Here is a 15,111-nt window from a genome sequence, read left to right on the forward strand (position 1 = left end):
ATTTAACCTCCCCCCTTCTCATTTCTCTCTCTGGTTTCACCCACCCTGTTCCAGGGGACACACCTCAAAGAGCCTCAATTCACTGATTTGTTGAACCCCTCCCCCATCCTATCATGCTCTTGCAGGAACCTTCCAGGACTGTTCCCTCAAGTGGGCACGGGTCACCCAAACAGTGAGAGAGAGAAGGGCAAACTAAAAAGTATACACCCACCACAACCACAATGTCCCACGCAACACCCCACACTGTGCCCAGCAAGCTGGAGACACACAACAAGCCGGGGTCTGTGTAGAATAATAAAACCGGGTGTGGACGTGTCGTTCTCACAGGACATTTGGCTGAGCCCAGGCAACGCGAAAGCATGCATAGTTAACACTCCTGACTGTGTGAAGCCCATTGTCGCGGGCACCGGCTCTGTGAGGGACCCAGGGCCCGGGGCTTGGCAAGGGCCCGAGACATTTCTTGGAATGGTTTCTTGTTCATCACTGACACTCGTAATGAGAAATTTATACACCGTCCTAGGCGGATAAATTAATTTCGAACACTTTAGACTTGGGAAGACAATGGTTCCTGGCAGGGCTCTTTATCACCCGTTTTATTAAAAAAAAGAAGAAGAAAAAAAGACAGAAGGGGGAAGAAAGAAAGGAAGAAAGGAGGGGAGAAACCCTTAGGACATTCCAAACAAAACCCCATGTGCCTGCCTGGCTCTAGAGTTTGTGGTGCATGGCTGGGGGAGAACCCTCATGGGCCCCACGAGTGCGGAGGGGCCTGGGGGTCACTTGGAATCTTCATTAAAGGATATGCAGCTACTCAAGGCTGTCCTCTCACCCCTGGGGGAGCACAGCTTCCGCTCACCCCTGGCTCTGTTTGAGGTTGGCATTCTGGCCAAGGAGTGGGGTTTCCCAGGCTGCGTTTGTGAAAGGTAATTAAATTGTGATAATGTTTCCATTCAGACCCGGGGCTTGGGTGAAGCCCTGGGACTCGTCAGACAGGCATGTTCTTGCTGCCCACTGAACACACAGGCCAGCTTTGCAGGAGTACTGGCCAGGGCCCATGGGTGTCCTGAGCTTCCAAGAGGACCAGGCATAGGTCTGAGGAGATGACAAGGATGTATTAGCACCATGTGGCCCACCTCTCAGGAAGGCACAGCTTGGAGTACCTTGCCAACAGTTCAGTGGTCACCATAGGTGCTGGAGAGATGTTTAAGGCAGACAGTGGTTTGCAGGAAATCACTGTCTGGGTTCTGTCTTCTAGGATGCAGAAGGCAGAAGAAGATAACAGGTGAGCTCTTCACCTCAGGAAGGGCTTGCTGTCTTGGCAGAACCCTGTCTTCAGGCCAGAAGTCTCCATTGTTCAGAAAAGCATCCAGAGAGGCCAGGCAGGTGACTCAGCAGGTAAAGGAGCTTTATGACAAACCTGACTATCTGAGTTCCATCCTCAAGGTCCATATGGCGAGGAAGAGAGCTGACACCTGCTAGCCATGGCCACAGCACACACACACACACACACACACACACACACACACACACACACACATAAACATAGACACAAGCACACATACATCACAATACACAAACACACATACACACCACACACACACAGCACACACAACACAAATACACTCACCACACACACACACACACACACTCAGTTAAAATATAGTAAAACTTTAAATGAAAGCCATCCAGAATACTCTTTTCCAAGCTCACCTCTTTTAGCTCCCAACTGCAGCCCCAACTCCTCTCTGAATCTGGTCTCCCCCACAACCTCATTTACCCACCAGCGGCTCCAAACATTTGCCAGGCTGTAAATCACACAGGAAATACTTAATCCTTTGGAGTAAAGAGGAGGTGTTCAGACAGTGGAGAGACAGTAACATTTTACTTTAAAATCATACTATGGAAACGAATAGGTAGCATAATAGATTAGGAATTTACACAAGATGCCACAGACAATCTTTTATGTATTATTTTACATTTATGTATTTGTGGAAGTGAGTGAGTGAGTGTGTGTGTGTGTGTGTGTGTGTCACAGTACTTAAGTGGAAGCCATCTGCCAATCACAGGCATCCATTTATCAGGTTCTCCTTCCATCACTTAGGTCCTGGGATCCAACACAGACTGCCAGATGTGGTGACAAGTGCCTTTACCCACTGAGCCATCTTCCTGGCCCCTTATTTAATTTGAGACAGGGACTCATGTAGCCCACGCTGTCTTTGAACTGTCAAAGTCAACCTTGAACTCCTTCTGCTTCTGTATCTTCAGTGCTGGGATGGCAGGGTTGCCCTCACCACATCTGGTTTATGCCATGCTGGGAATTGAACCAGGGCTTCCCGTGTATACTAGGCAAACACTGTTGGTTGAGCTACTTCTCCAGCCTACAAGCAGTTTTTTTTAAGTTGTGAAATAAGAAACAGCTGTTTCCATGATGAAAACTTGTTTTTGTGTCAGATGTGATGTTTGAACTGGCTCTGTGTGATTCCAGAACATGTTTGTTTTTCAGTTTTTTATTTCGAAATAATTACAGGCTCACACACAGTTGCAAAAATAGTACAGTCAGGTCCTTGGTAGCCATCACCCAGCTGCCCTAGTGGTGACAGCTCTATGGTGAATTTCCAAAAGCTAGGAATTAGTCAATTGTTTTTTTATTACTTATTTAATTTAGAGACAGGCTCTTATGTATCTGAGCCTCAGAGTCCCTTTGTAGTTGAGAGTTGAGAATGACCTTAAACTTCTGACCCTCATGCCTTCACCAACTAATACCGGGATTATAAACCTGGTCTATAAAGGCCAAGTATCAATCCCAGGACCTCAGCCATGCTGGAGAGGCACTCCACAAATTAATCTCCATTCTCAACCCAGATGGAACAATCTCAGTGATGTTTTCAAAGTGTCCATCCCACGTAGAGGGGACGAGAATTTTAAGTGTCTTCACGTCAGTTGAAGCTAAAGAAACCACAGGTGAGTGCACAAGATGGCTCGGCAGCTAAGAGTGCTTCCTGCACGAGGCTCGCCCAAGCCTGAAAAACCCGAGTTTTGTCCCAGGAGCCCACATGGTGCATGGAGAGAACTGGCCCCTGGAAGTTGTCCTCTGGTCTTCCCATGTATGCACACAGACAATGCATACACACATACAATAATCATATCTTAAAAAGTTAAATCTTTAAAATAAGAGCCTACCAAGTGCCCTTCCTTTCCCTCCTTGACAAACATGAAACTGAAATGTCTTGTTGCTGGTACAAGGCAATGTTGTATCCCAGTGGAAGGTGCATTTCCATACTGACAACACAGCTCTCATTTGCAAGTAGGGCAGGCCAGCTGTGAGACCCTACGACCCACCAGGCTGCAGTAGAACTACCAAGCTATGCCACAGGGGCACCTGTCTCTACTCTCACCGTTGTCGCCTGCCCACTCTGGGGTGGCAAGCCCTCCTTCTGGAGTAACCAGGACACAAACTCTTCAGTTAAGGCGTCTGCAGCCACTAGGCAGCTCCCATGATTTCTTTCCACTCCAGCGGTGTCTCTTTGAGAAAGTCTTCTGTCTTGATTAGAGTCTCTAACGCTGCCGTAAAACGACACTGCCAACAGCAAGTCAGAAACAAAGATTCATTTCATCTTACAGTTAGTCCATCATCCAGGGAACTCCAGGCAGGAACCTGAAGTCAGAAACTGATTCACAGGCCATGGAGGGGTGCTGCTTAGTGGCTTGCACAGCCTGCCTTCTTGTAACACTCAGGACCACCAGCCCAGAGGTGGTGCTACGCCCCAGTGACTGGGCCCTCCCATACCAACCAAGAAAATGTGCCACGGGCCAATCTAGTGGAGACATTTTCTCAATTGAAGTTCCCTCTTAAATGACTCGAGCGTGTGTCAAGTTGAGACATAAAATTAGCCATCACATCCTCCCAAATCTGGCCCACACTTTCAACATCAACCGGTAACCACTACCCACCCCCACTGCCAAGGACCATAGTGCTATGTGTTTGCTGCTACAGAAGTGTAGCATCCCGCAGGCACTCCTCTGGGTGCTCCCAGAGCTGTCTGCCCATGACTTTCAGGGTTAATGTCACCACCCATGGGGACAGCATTCCGTGATCTCCCGTGATGGTTAATCTTCATTGTCAGCTGGACTGGATTGAGAGTCAACATGGAAACACACCACGTGTGTCTGTGAGAGCATCTCCAGCAAAGTTTAACTGAGGAGGGAGGACCATACCTAACTGCAGGGAGCATCATCTCATGCTTTGGGGTCCTAAACTGCACACGAATGAAAAAGCAAGCTTAGCCCAGCATTCATCTCCCTCTGCTTCCTGACTGTGGATTGGGTGTGACCGGTTGCTTCCCCCTCTGCTGACACACTTTTTCTACCATGATAGACTGCACCCCAAACTTCAAGCCAAAATGAAACCTTCCTTGAGTTGCTTTTGCCAGACTAAAGGAAAATTTAATTCTGTTTGTGTGACAATGTGTACTCACGCATGGCGTCACTGGAGGAAAACTCGCTGGAATCAGTTGTTGCCTGCCACTAAGTGGGTCCTGGAGACAGAACTTAGACTGTCAGTCTTGGCAGCAAGTGTCTTTATCCACTAATCTATCTCACTGGCGCTCGTCAGACACTTTGTCATAACAATGAGAACAGTAGCTAATGCATAACCCATCAGAGCACTGCCCACCTGGCCCTGTCTTTGGAGAGCTGGGCAAGGTGTCCTTCAGTTCCAGAAGGAAACAGACACATTTCAGCACAGCTGTGTGACAGTGACACTGAAGCCCTCTGTAAAGCAGGGATAATGATGACACCCACCTTAGAGGAGCTGGAAGGATTAAACTGGGAAGTAGACGCAGAGTTTTCAACAGTGCCTGGCAGTTAAGAAATGTTTTCACTGTGTCATTCCCCCCCATAAAATTACCTAATTCACTTTCTTGTGCATTTTTGCATGTATTTATGTGTGCATTGTGTGTGTGTGCATACATGTGCACGCGACTGGGGAGGCCAGAGGGCAATGCTGGTATCTTCCTCAGTCACTTGAGATCATGATGTTTTTGTCCTCCGGTGCTTTCAGTGGCTGTGCCTGGCCGTTCCACTGGGCTGTGAGTGTTGAACTCAGGTCTCCCTGCTTGTGTGGAAGCACCTTTCTGACTAGCCTCTTTCTGGCATGCTCTAAGATTATTGGCTTTCCCAGGCATCCCCATGACCCTATCTCAGCAGGGACATTTCCCTGATGTTTTCATTCCCTTGGTATCAACAGACTAGGACATGCCAGGCAAGTGCCAGCCGTGTCTGCCTTAGAGATGAATGAAGGATGCTAAGAGCCCAAGAAAGTGCTTGATTGGCCAATTTTTCCAGACTCTGGATAGTTTGGGGTGCACCATAGAAGCTGTGAATTCCAGGACATACTGCAGAGTGTTAGTTCAAGTCACCTGGTGGCCTTAGGTGAGGAGCTTGGTCTGTCTGAGGCCCATGTTCTTTCCTCTCAGGCTTCAGGAGAGGATTAGGCTAAAACAATTTCTTAAAGATTGACTTTATGCCAGGCGGTGGTGGCACACGCCTTTAATCCCAGCACTAGGAAGGCAGAGGCAGGCGGATCTCTGTGAGTTCGAGGCCGGGCTAGACCAACAGCCTCCAAAACAATAGAGAGAAACCCTGTCTCGTAAAACAAAACAAAAAAAAGATTGACTTTATTATTATTATTATTATTATTGTGTGTTGTACATGTGCACATGTGTACTCTGGTGCCTATGAAAGCCAGAAGAGGGCATCAGATACCCTGAGGCTGGAGTTTTAAGTGGTTATGAGCTGGCCAATGTGAGTGCTGGGACCCAAATTTAGCACCTCTGTAAGAACAACAAACGCTCTTTGGGGCTCTCTCTCTGGCCCCAAGTTTACTATGTAGCTGTGGATGACCATGAACTTCTGAGCCTCCCGGGTGCTGGGATCTGAGGTGTGTGTCACTGATCTTCCTGTGCAGTGCTGAGAGTGGAGCCCAGGGCTTCATGGATGCTGGGCAATCTCTCTACCAACCCCAGTCTAGCCTGGAACTTCTGCTCCCAACTTAGTTAGCTGTTCCTTCTGTCATCGATACAGTTACATTTTCTGCGTCTCCCTGAATGCATGGACTGTGACGCCCCAGGAGCAGATGCAGTGACCACAGACAAGTCACTCTGTGGCAGACTTCCTCCACCAGGCTGAGATGGGGCCAGCAGTCATCTCCCTTTGAATATAGTTGTTTAACCAAATCAAAGTCCAGTGGCCCTGTTTTCACTCCCTCTGAACTCCCTAACTTCCTCCACAAGCCCAGTGAGGTCTGGGAAGGGTCCAGGTGGACACAGTCAGTGAGCCTGGCACCTCTGACAGCAGAGACTTTGGCAAACACTGGCTCAAAATTGACTTCCTCTCTGTGAGCTGCTTCCTCTGACCTTGGACTCAGGTCCTAAGTCCCCAGAGGAGTGAAGAGATGAGCTTTTCATGGCCTGCACTCAGGAGAGACAACTACTTCCAAATTCTATGTGTGTGGATGTATGAAGAGGGTCTGTGTGAGTGTGTGTGTGAATGTGCATGAGGGTACATGCATATGTGTGTGTGGTATGTAGGAATGTGTGCAAGAGTGTGTGAGTGCGCATGACAGCATGTAAAAACGTGCATGAGTGTAATGTTAGTGTATGTGAGTGTGTGTGTGAGTGTGCATGAGAGCATGTGAAAATGTGTGTGAGTGTATGTTAGTGTGTATGTGTGTGCACATTTGTGCATGTGCCAGTGGAAGCCAGAGGAATATGTGTGTGTTTCTCTATTGTCCTCCACATTACTTGTGAGACATACTATCTCACTGAAGCTGAAGCTCGCCATCCTCTAGGCTTACTGGCCACTGAGCTCTCACGATCAGCTGGTCTGTTCCTGGAGTTCGCACTAAGGTGGTCCTGCTTCCCCGGCAGCTGTTCTGACCCAGCCAGCGATCCATCTCCTTGGCTCCAACATCAACTGCCTTCCTTCCCTTATCATCCTCTACTTCCCCTGGAGCTCACAGGTTCGGCAAGATGAGCTGGCCAGAGAAGCCCAGGGGTCCTCCTGACTCTGTCCCCAGTGCTGGCATTACAGGCATGCCCTGGGTTTTTACATGGGTGTTGTGGGTCCAAATCTAAGTCTTATGTTTATGTATTGGGCACTCCAGAGCCGTGTCTTTAACTCTCCTTCCAAATTCCCCTCCAGGTCTCAGCAGAGACCTTCAGGAGGAAGGAACAATGTCCGTCTCTCCTGGAGGTCTTGGGAAGCTGTTTTTTTTTTTTTTTCCTCACTCTCCTCCCAGCCTGGGGGATGCAGCTTATTTTACAGAGGAGGATTGCAGATAGATGTTGCTTCTTCCCGTGCATCTTGCAGGTCCTGGGGATCGAACTCAGGTCACCAGGCTTGGTGGCAAGAGCCTTCACACGCTAAGCCATCTCAAATGTCCTTTCCTAGATCTTTCTAATTTCAAACCCTGTTCTCTTTCCCCAATACCATGCTGCCTCCTACCAGCTGTAGTGGCTAAAAATGTGCTTGCCTCCTGCTCAGGGCATGACATATTTGGATGTGTATTAAACCTCCAAGATCCCTGCAGAGTCTGAGCTCACATCTGCATATTCTCCTGGTATCCTGGGCGGTCATTTGGATGGGTCAAGGTGCCGGAGCAGCCAAGCGCTCCTTGGCCACTCTTTTCCTATCTGCTAGCCCCACTTTGCTGTCTGTGGTGTGGTGCCTGAAGCCCCTTTGGGACCACCCTACTTCTGGCTACCACAAGGAGTTTTAGCTCTCCCCACTCCCAGTCCCTACCATATGAAAATTATTAAGTCTTCAACATGGCCTTACTCATAGGACTGGTGCCCAGCAAATGAGAAGGGCCTTCCTTCAAATAAATAATGACCACCGTTGACAACTGAAGTGTAAACATGACCTTCACACATGCTAATCGCTGTCATTGCTAAGACACTGGGCTTTACTAAACACACATGTGACCTGAGGCTGATGGTCACAGAAGACAAGCACAGTATGACCTAGGAAGGGCCAGGGAGGGCTTCAACAGTAAAGTGTTCATGGAGAGGCAGAGATAGGCAGATTTCTGTGAGTTCGAGACCAGCCTGGTCTACAAGAGCTAGTTTCAGGACAGCCTCCAAAGCCACAGAGAAACCCTGTCTCAAAAAACAAACAAACAAACAAGCAAAAAAGGATGGACTTTCTAAGCCTCTCTCTATTGCATTGTTTGGGAGCCCTGGGGTCAGGTAGTCTGGCCCTCACTCCTGTGCACCTGCCTGGGTTGAACACAATTTCTCTGTGTAGTCTTGGACATATGTAAACTCTGGAGAATGATGCACACAGATACACACACTCAAATACTGGCACTTATTTACAGTGTGCATGTGTGTTAGTATGCACACATGTACACACGAACATAGCATACAGTCTAAATGTGCATAAACACACAGGTGCCCACACACCTGCATTCAGTCCATTTGGATTTTGTAAGGGATGAGGGCCAATTGTAGGAGATGTAATCACTAGGTTTGCAAACTGCTCATATACAAACTGGGCTTTGCCTGCCTCCTACTGTCCAAAAATGGTGATATCAATGCAAACCATGTAATCACTGGTCAGATAACTAAATTTTGGTTACAAGTATGGAAAGGGCAAAACAACAATGCACAATAAGCAAAGAGAAATTGGAATTCTCTTTCATGTAAAAGTCCAAAGTTGGGTGTCAGAATGGCCCCCATAGGCTCATGTATCTGAATGTTTGGTCTACAATTGATGGAACTGTTTGGGAAGGATTAAGAGGTGTGGCCTTATTGAAAGAGGTGTGTCACTGGAGGTGGGTTTTGAGATTTCAAAAGGCTACTCCATTCCCAGTTATCTCTGTCTGCCTCCTGCCTGTGAATCAAATGTAAGCTCTCGACTATTGCTCCAGCATCATGCCTGCCTGAGTGCTGCCATGCTCCCCGCCATGATGGTCATGGGCTAAACTCTCTGGAACTGTGAACCCCCAAGTTAAATACTTGCTTTTACAAGTTGCCTTGGCCATGGTGCATTATCACAGAAACTAAAAAAAATTACTAAGATGGTCCATGGCTGTCTGGCAGCCCTGCTCCATGGAGTCCCTGAAGGCTTTAATTCCATCTGGTTCTTTGCTATACCAAGTGTGTCCTCCATTCACAAGGACATTTCGTAAGCAAAAGAACTTTCCAACATTCACCCTGCCCTGTGGTGCCTAGTTTTAACTCTCAACAGGTTTTTACACAGCCTAGAATCACCTGGGAATTGTCTACATCGGGTTAGCCTTTGAACATGAGGAGGATGTCTTAATTAACTGATGTGGGAACACCAGCCCACTGTGAGTGACATTTTTCCCTAGCTAGAGATCCCAGAGCTATATAAGAATAGCGGAAGCTTGTGGAGACCAAGCAAACACGGTCGCAGTCATTCTCTTTACTCTTGACTGGGAATGTGGTATGACTAGGTATTTGAGTCCCAGTGCTGACTTCCCTATAGTCCTTAGATGGACTATGATCTAGACATGTAAGCCAACTATCTCCTGTCTTGAGGGGTATCTGTCACAGGCGCACAAGTGAAACTAGAGCACCCCCACAGTCTGCACACCCATAATCTGCCCCCCACAGCCTGCACCCCCACAGCCTGCACCCCCACATCTACACCCCACAAACCTGTACCCCACAATCTGGCCTGTTGCAAAAATCAAGGCATGGAGGAGAACGGGTGGGCACCTCTAAGGCTCATTGCAAAGCTTCCACATGGGTCAAAGTTGTTCAGCTGCAGGATGGGGAGGGGAAGGAGGTGCACTTAGGTTAGGTACCATTCTAAGCACTTAGGTCTCTGCCTCAGAGCTTGAGCAACCCCTGGCTGACTTCTGCCCTGTGCGAGACAATGGTCACAAGGCTCTGAGTAGGCCTTGTTCTCTGAGTTGCTTCTGCCTTGGCCATGCTGGCATCCAATTCCCCCTCTGCATAGGCCCAGTCTTATTCTTTCCCACGTTTTCCTGGCCAGACAAGAAACCTACTCCAACCCAAACCTCAATGCATTCATCCAGTTGAGGGTTACCTCCAGGCTCAGAAGTATGGCAGCCATCATGTTTCTGCCAGGACACTTTGTTTACACGTTTCTGGACCCACTATCCCTATCTGTGGGCTGGCCTGCTCTCCTTGACAGTTCATGGGGAAACAGGATACGGCCACATCTCCAAGAAGAATCATCTCATCCCAGGGCCACCCAAACCTTTCCTGAACACAGAGAGCCTTTCACTCTGCCCAGTCCTCAATGTCCCCAAGATGGACACAGGAAACACCTCAAAAACTAGCCTTTTCCCCATTTCCTTATTGTTCCTAGCTTACTCCTTGGGAACCTTTCTGTACCCAATACTCACTTCAGGAGTCTGCCCTGTGTGACTCACAGGAAGCTCCTAGGCAGGCCACTAGCTGCCCAAAGCTTTGAACTGTCCTGAGAAGTCAGCAGAGTGCCCAGATACCTCACAAGGTGCCTCAGACACTTCAGTGTAGAGGATGCCTGGGAGCAACACAAGCGGGCGCCTAGGTCAGAAACCCTTATGTCATGTCACTATTATCTGAGAGGCAGCAACTGTTGATCCGGCATGGGAGGGTGGGTACATGTGTCAGAAGTGCCCCGAGTTCAGTTTAGATGTAATTATGCTTCCTTGCACACTGGGGATTGTATTGAACCAGGAAACATTTATAATATATGTATGTATATATGCACACATGTATATACATATATACACACATATACGTATACCAAATTCTATAGTGTTTAAATATACTGACAATAAACTGCCTGGCATCAGAATTTCTGAAGTTTGATCCAGGTTGACGAAGTCAATCTAAATCGAGTTTTCATTCTCACCTCTTCACAGATTGCTGCCTGCCTTGACACCTGCAGAAACCCCCTCATCCTGGCTCACGGTTCAAGGGTACAGTCCATCAGGCAGGGAAGGAATGGCAGCAGGAACTGGAAACAGCTGCTGACGTCATATCCATAACCAGGAAGCATGCAACTGCTCTGTTCTTTTTATACAGATCAGGATCCTGGCCAGGGAATGGTGCCACCCACAGTGGATGGGTTTTCCTATCTCAATTATCATAATCAAGGTAATCCCCTACAGGCATGCCCAAAGGCTAACCCTAATCTGGAAAATCCCTTACTGGTGTGCCTGGGAGTGTGTCGTCTTCTGGATGATTATAGACCTGGTCAAACGGACCATTAACACTAATCATCACAATACACATGTATGAATGAGTAAAACTTGTAGGAAATAGAGATAGAAGATGATAGAAGAGGCAAAAAGCACCTTTGTTCCATTTCTCCAAAAGCGTCCAACTCCCACAGCAATGTACTTGTTCTAGATGTTGCCACATTGCTTGCAGTTGTGTCCAACCTTTCGGTTTTACAACATGGTACCATCTATGAGATTCATACTCAAGAATCCTGCAATCAGGTTGAAAAAAAATGAGTCCCTTCTCATAATGCTTTTAGTAAGCTTACAGTTTTGTGTTGGGTCCTGTGGTAGTCAGGGTTCTCTAGAGAAACAGAACTAATAAAATGAATATATGTTTAAAATCTCATGATTTTAGGGCTGGGGAGATGGATGTTGGAAAAATGCTTGCCCTGCAAGTATGAGGCCCTGAGTTCTGTCCCCAGAACACATGTGGAGAAGCTAGGCATGGTGCTATGCAGCAGCAGGCTTTTCCTTTTAGGCCACCAATCGGCTCCCAAATCATGACACAAGAGACTTCTTATCAGTTATGAATGCTCGGCCTAACCCAGGCTCGTTTCTGGCCAGCTCTTTTAATTTACATCAACCTGTTCCTCTTTATCTACCTTTTGCCTCAGGGCTTTTTGCTTTTCTTTCCTTCTGTCTATCTTACTTTCTCTGTGTGTGTGTGCCTCTGTGTGTGTTTCTCTGTGTCTCTGTGTGTGTCTCTGTCTGTGTGTGTTTCTGTGTGGGTGTCTCTGTGTGTGTGTCTCTGTGTGTGTGTGTGTGTGTGTGTGTGTGTGTGTGTGCACCACATGTGTGCAGTGCCCACTGAGGTCAGAGTAGGACACAGAATCCCCTTGAGTTGGACTTGCGGGCAGTTGTGAACCCCCTCACATAGAGGTGGAAGCTGACCTCGGGTTCTATGGGAAAGCCCCAAACTTCCCCTTAACGTCTGTCATCTCTCCAGGTCATCTAGCTTTTCAGGTGTGTTGTAGGGGAAGGAGATACTGAAATCAAGTCCTCATGCCTGCAGAGTTTGTGTCAGTTTAACACAAGCAGGAGTCATTTTGGAAGACAGAGCATCAACTGAGAAAATGCTCCCACCACAGTGCTTATGATCAAACCTGTGGGATCATTTTTTAAATCCATAATTGATATAGGCGAACCCAGCTCACTGTGGGCAGTGCCACTCTTGGGCTGGTGGTCCTGGGTACTGTAAGGAGGCAGGCTGAGCAAGCCATGGAGAGCAAGTTGGTAAGCAGTGCCCCTCCATGGCCTTGGCGTCAGTTCCTGCTCTGAGTTCCTACCCTGGCTTCCCTCAGTGATGGACTTACAAGCTAGAAAGTGAAATAAATCCTTTCTTCCCCAAGTTACTTTTGGTCAAGGTATTTTTCACATCGATAGAAATCATAACTACATACAGGTTGACTAATTCTGAGTCCCGTTACTGCTTATTGAATGAATGAATGAATGAATGAATGAATGAATGGGGCTAGAAGCCCGATCAAGGTTTGAGGAGAGACCTCGCCATTGAGGGCCTGAGGAGAGCTCTCTGGTGTTTTCTCTGTTCCCATCACAGCCCCCAACAAGAACACACTCTTCCCTGAATGAAGGGAGCATACTGTCCCCAGTGTCGTAGACCAGGGCTCCATGCGAGAACCCCAGCGGAAGCATAGAAGAGCCATGGAAGCAGCTCTCCTTTTGGGCAACTTATCTCTTGGCAAGATTAAGCAAGTTCTCTGCTGCGAAGCCCGTATTGCAGGCCTGCAGGGAGGACCGGGCCCTCAGTGTTTGCACCTTTTTACCGGCATCTGTCCCCGGGATCAAGAGAGCCGGGAGGCTGGATTAGATGGGTCAGCGCCCTGATTGACAGTGACACTTCCTCCCGAGAGCCCCCACCTGCCCCCGACCTCTCCCGCTGTTCCTCTCCTGCCTAACCCGGCCCCATCCTGTTCCCGAGAGCAGCCCTGCCTTCTAATCTCTTTACCAGGAAATGATTTTCCTGGGTGTGAAATCCCTGTCCGAGGGGGAGCACGCAGATCTGTCCTCCCTTGCCTCCAGGCTGACCACGGGCCATCTCCTGGAGACATCTGGCATGGTGGTGGGGCAGCCAGGGCTAGGAAGGAGTAGACCTGAGGCCCTTTACCCTCAAATGTGAACATGACCCTGATCTCCTAGGTGGGCTCCCCCTAAACTGCCCCTTCTGTCTCCCTTCAAGGGACTTTTTGAAAATGCTAGGTCTCTATCACTGGTGATAGTAACTGTTCCCTGTAGGGACAAGTGGCAAGAAGAGGGAGGATTTTGGTTTGTTAATATTTTAGTTTGTCGACTTGTCCTTGAGGCAAATGATCACTTTATTGATGCTAAGTTTTCTGCTGAGAAATGCTTTGCCTGTAGACTCATTATAAGTTGAACTGTTTTGCTCCAAAGACAGTTGGTAAAGTGTTTGCTGTCTGTGCAAACATGAAGAACCGACTTCAAGCCCCCAGATGCACCTAAGAAAAGCCAAGTGTGGAGGCTTAAGTTCAGAGCACCAGTACCCATGTCAAAACGTGCAGGGTGTGGCAGCTAGCCACCAAAGGTAGAGAGGGCATAGCCTCGGCATCTTGCTGACAGAGAAGGCCCTTACATCAGCAACGCCTCTCACAGGACACAGCTGCCTTTGAACTAGGCCCTCTGGACAGACTGATGAACACAGACCCCAGAGCAAGACCTCCTCTCCCCCTTCAAGGACTCCTCTCACCGAAGGCCTGGCTCACTGTCACCTTACTTTGTTCAAGGGCCTGGAGTGTTTTTGAGGCTCCAGGGAAGATGCTGTGTGAAACTTTACAGGTTAAATGTGCACTTGCTGGCTTCAAGGTGGGTACTTACATCACGGTGTCTTTTAACTTTCCATGTAAACTTGCTAGGAGAGCACAGGGTACCTCCCTTGCAGATGTGGAAACCGAGACTAGCCAGACTAAGCAAATGGTTCAAAGGTACAACCAAGGCCATGGCTGGGGCGAGGTGTGGACCTCAGGCTTTGAACCCACGGGATGAGCCCCATGACTGCTGTTCTTTACAGAGAACACCTTCCTGCAGCCTCTTCTAGGTCCTTTCTGCCTCTGCCTGCCTGTAAGCCCCCCACCTCTGGTGTTCATGTGTGCGTACATGTGTGCGCGTGTGGGTGCGTTTGTAAGCGTGGGTGTGTGCATGTGTGTGCATACGTGTGTGTGTGTGTGAGAGAGAGAGAGAGAGAGAGAGAGAGTGTGTGTATAGGGCATGGGTTAAACTCAATCTTTCTCTACCCAGTTTGAATGAGAAGGGTCTTACTGACCCTGAACTCCAAGTCTGTCTGTGTCCCCAAGACCACTAGAACAGATTTCATCAAATAGTTGGACATAGGGGGAGGAAGGCAAGAAGGATTTGGAGCTTGCATCCTGTCCTTCAGTAATCTTGGGCCACAGAAAGGAACTCTGGTGTGTCTTATCCCCTGGAGGTCTGTTACCCACTACCAGTCAACAAACCATCCTGAGCTGAATGGCTTAATGACATTCATTTGTTCATGACTCTCTAGCCGGGCAAGCGTCATCACATGTAACATTCAGCCAGGCAGGGACTGCACTAGACTGAGGGTCCTCAATGGCCTCTTTTCTCCTTGGTTTCAAGCGGAGGCTGGGAAGCTCTGTGGCTTCCGAACAGGTCCAGTTCAGTTTCTCGTGGAGAGCTGCATACGCTGGAGAAGGGCCAGCCCAATGGCAAGTGCTCTCATCCTCTGCTTGCCTCTCCTTGGCCAAGGTCCACTAGCTAACGAGTTCCCATGACCTGGACCAGGATCCGTGTGGGAGGGGCGCGCAGGGCATGTGTGGTAGGAAGTGGCACTGATGGCG

General features: G+C 48.5%; 1 long non-coding RNA gene across 2 annotated transcripts in view; it reads left to right on the plus strand.

The window, feature by feature from the left end:
- Positions 1-12,615, plus strand: part of LOC121136856 — a 24,035-nt gene extending 11,420 nt beyond the window's left edge. Inside the window, exons 2-3 of one of the 2 annotated variants that reach the window (XR_005874018.1) lie at positions 1,253-1,392; positions 10,901-12,615. This is a non-coding gene — a long non-coding RNA (uncharacterized LOC121136856). The remainder of the gene's footprint in view (positions 1-1,252; positions 1,393-10,900) is intronic. The other variant, XR_005874017.1, reaches the window with a different exon arrangement.
- Positions 12,616-15,111: the final 2,496 nt, after the last annotated feature.

This window comes from Mesocricetus auratus, unplaced genomic scaffold (genome assembly GCF_017639785.1).
Source record: "Mesocricetus auratus isolate SY011 unplaced genomic scaffold, BCM_Maur_2.0 Super-Scaffold_100676, whole genome shotgun sequence".
Lineage (NCBI taxonomy): Eukaryota > Metazoa > Chordata > Mammalia > Rodentia > Cricetidae > Mesocricetus > Mesocricetus auratus.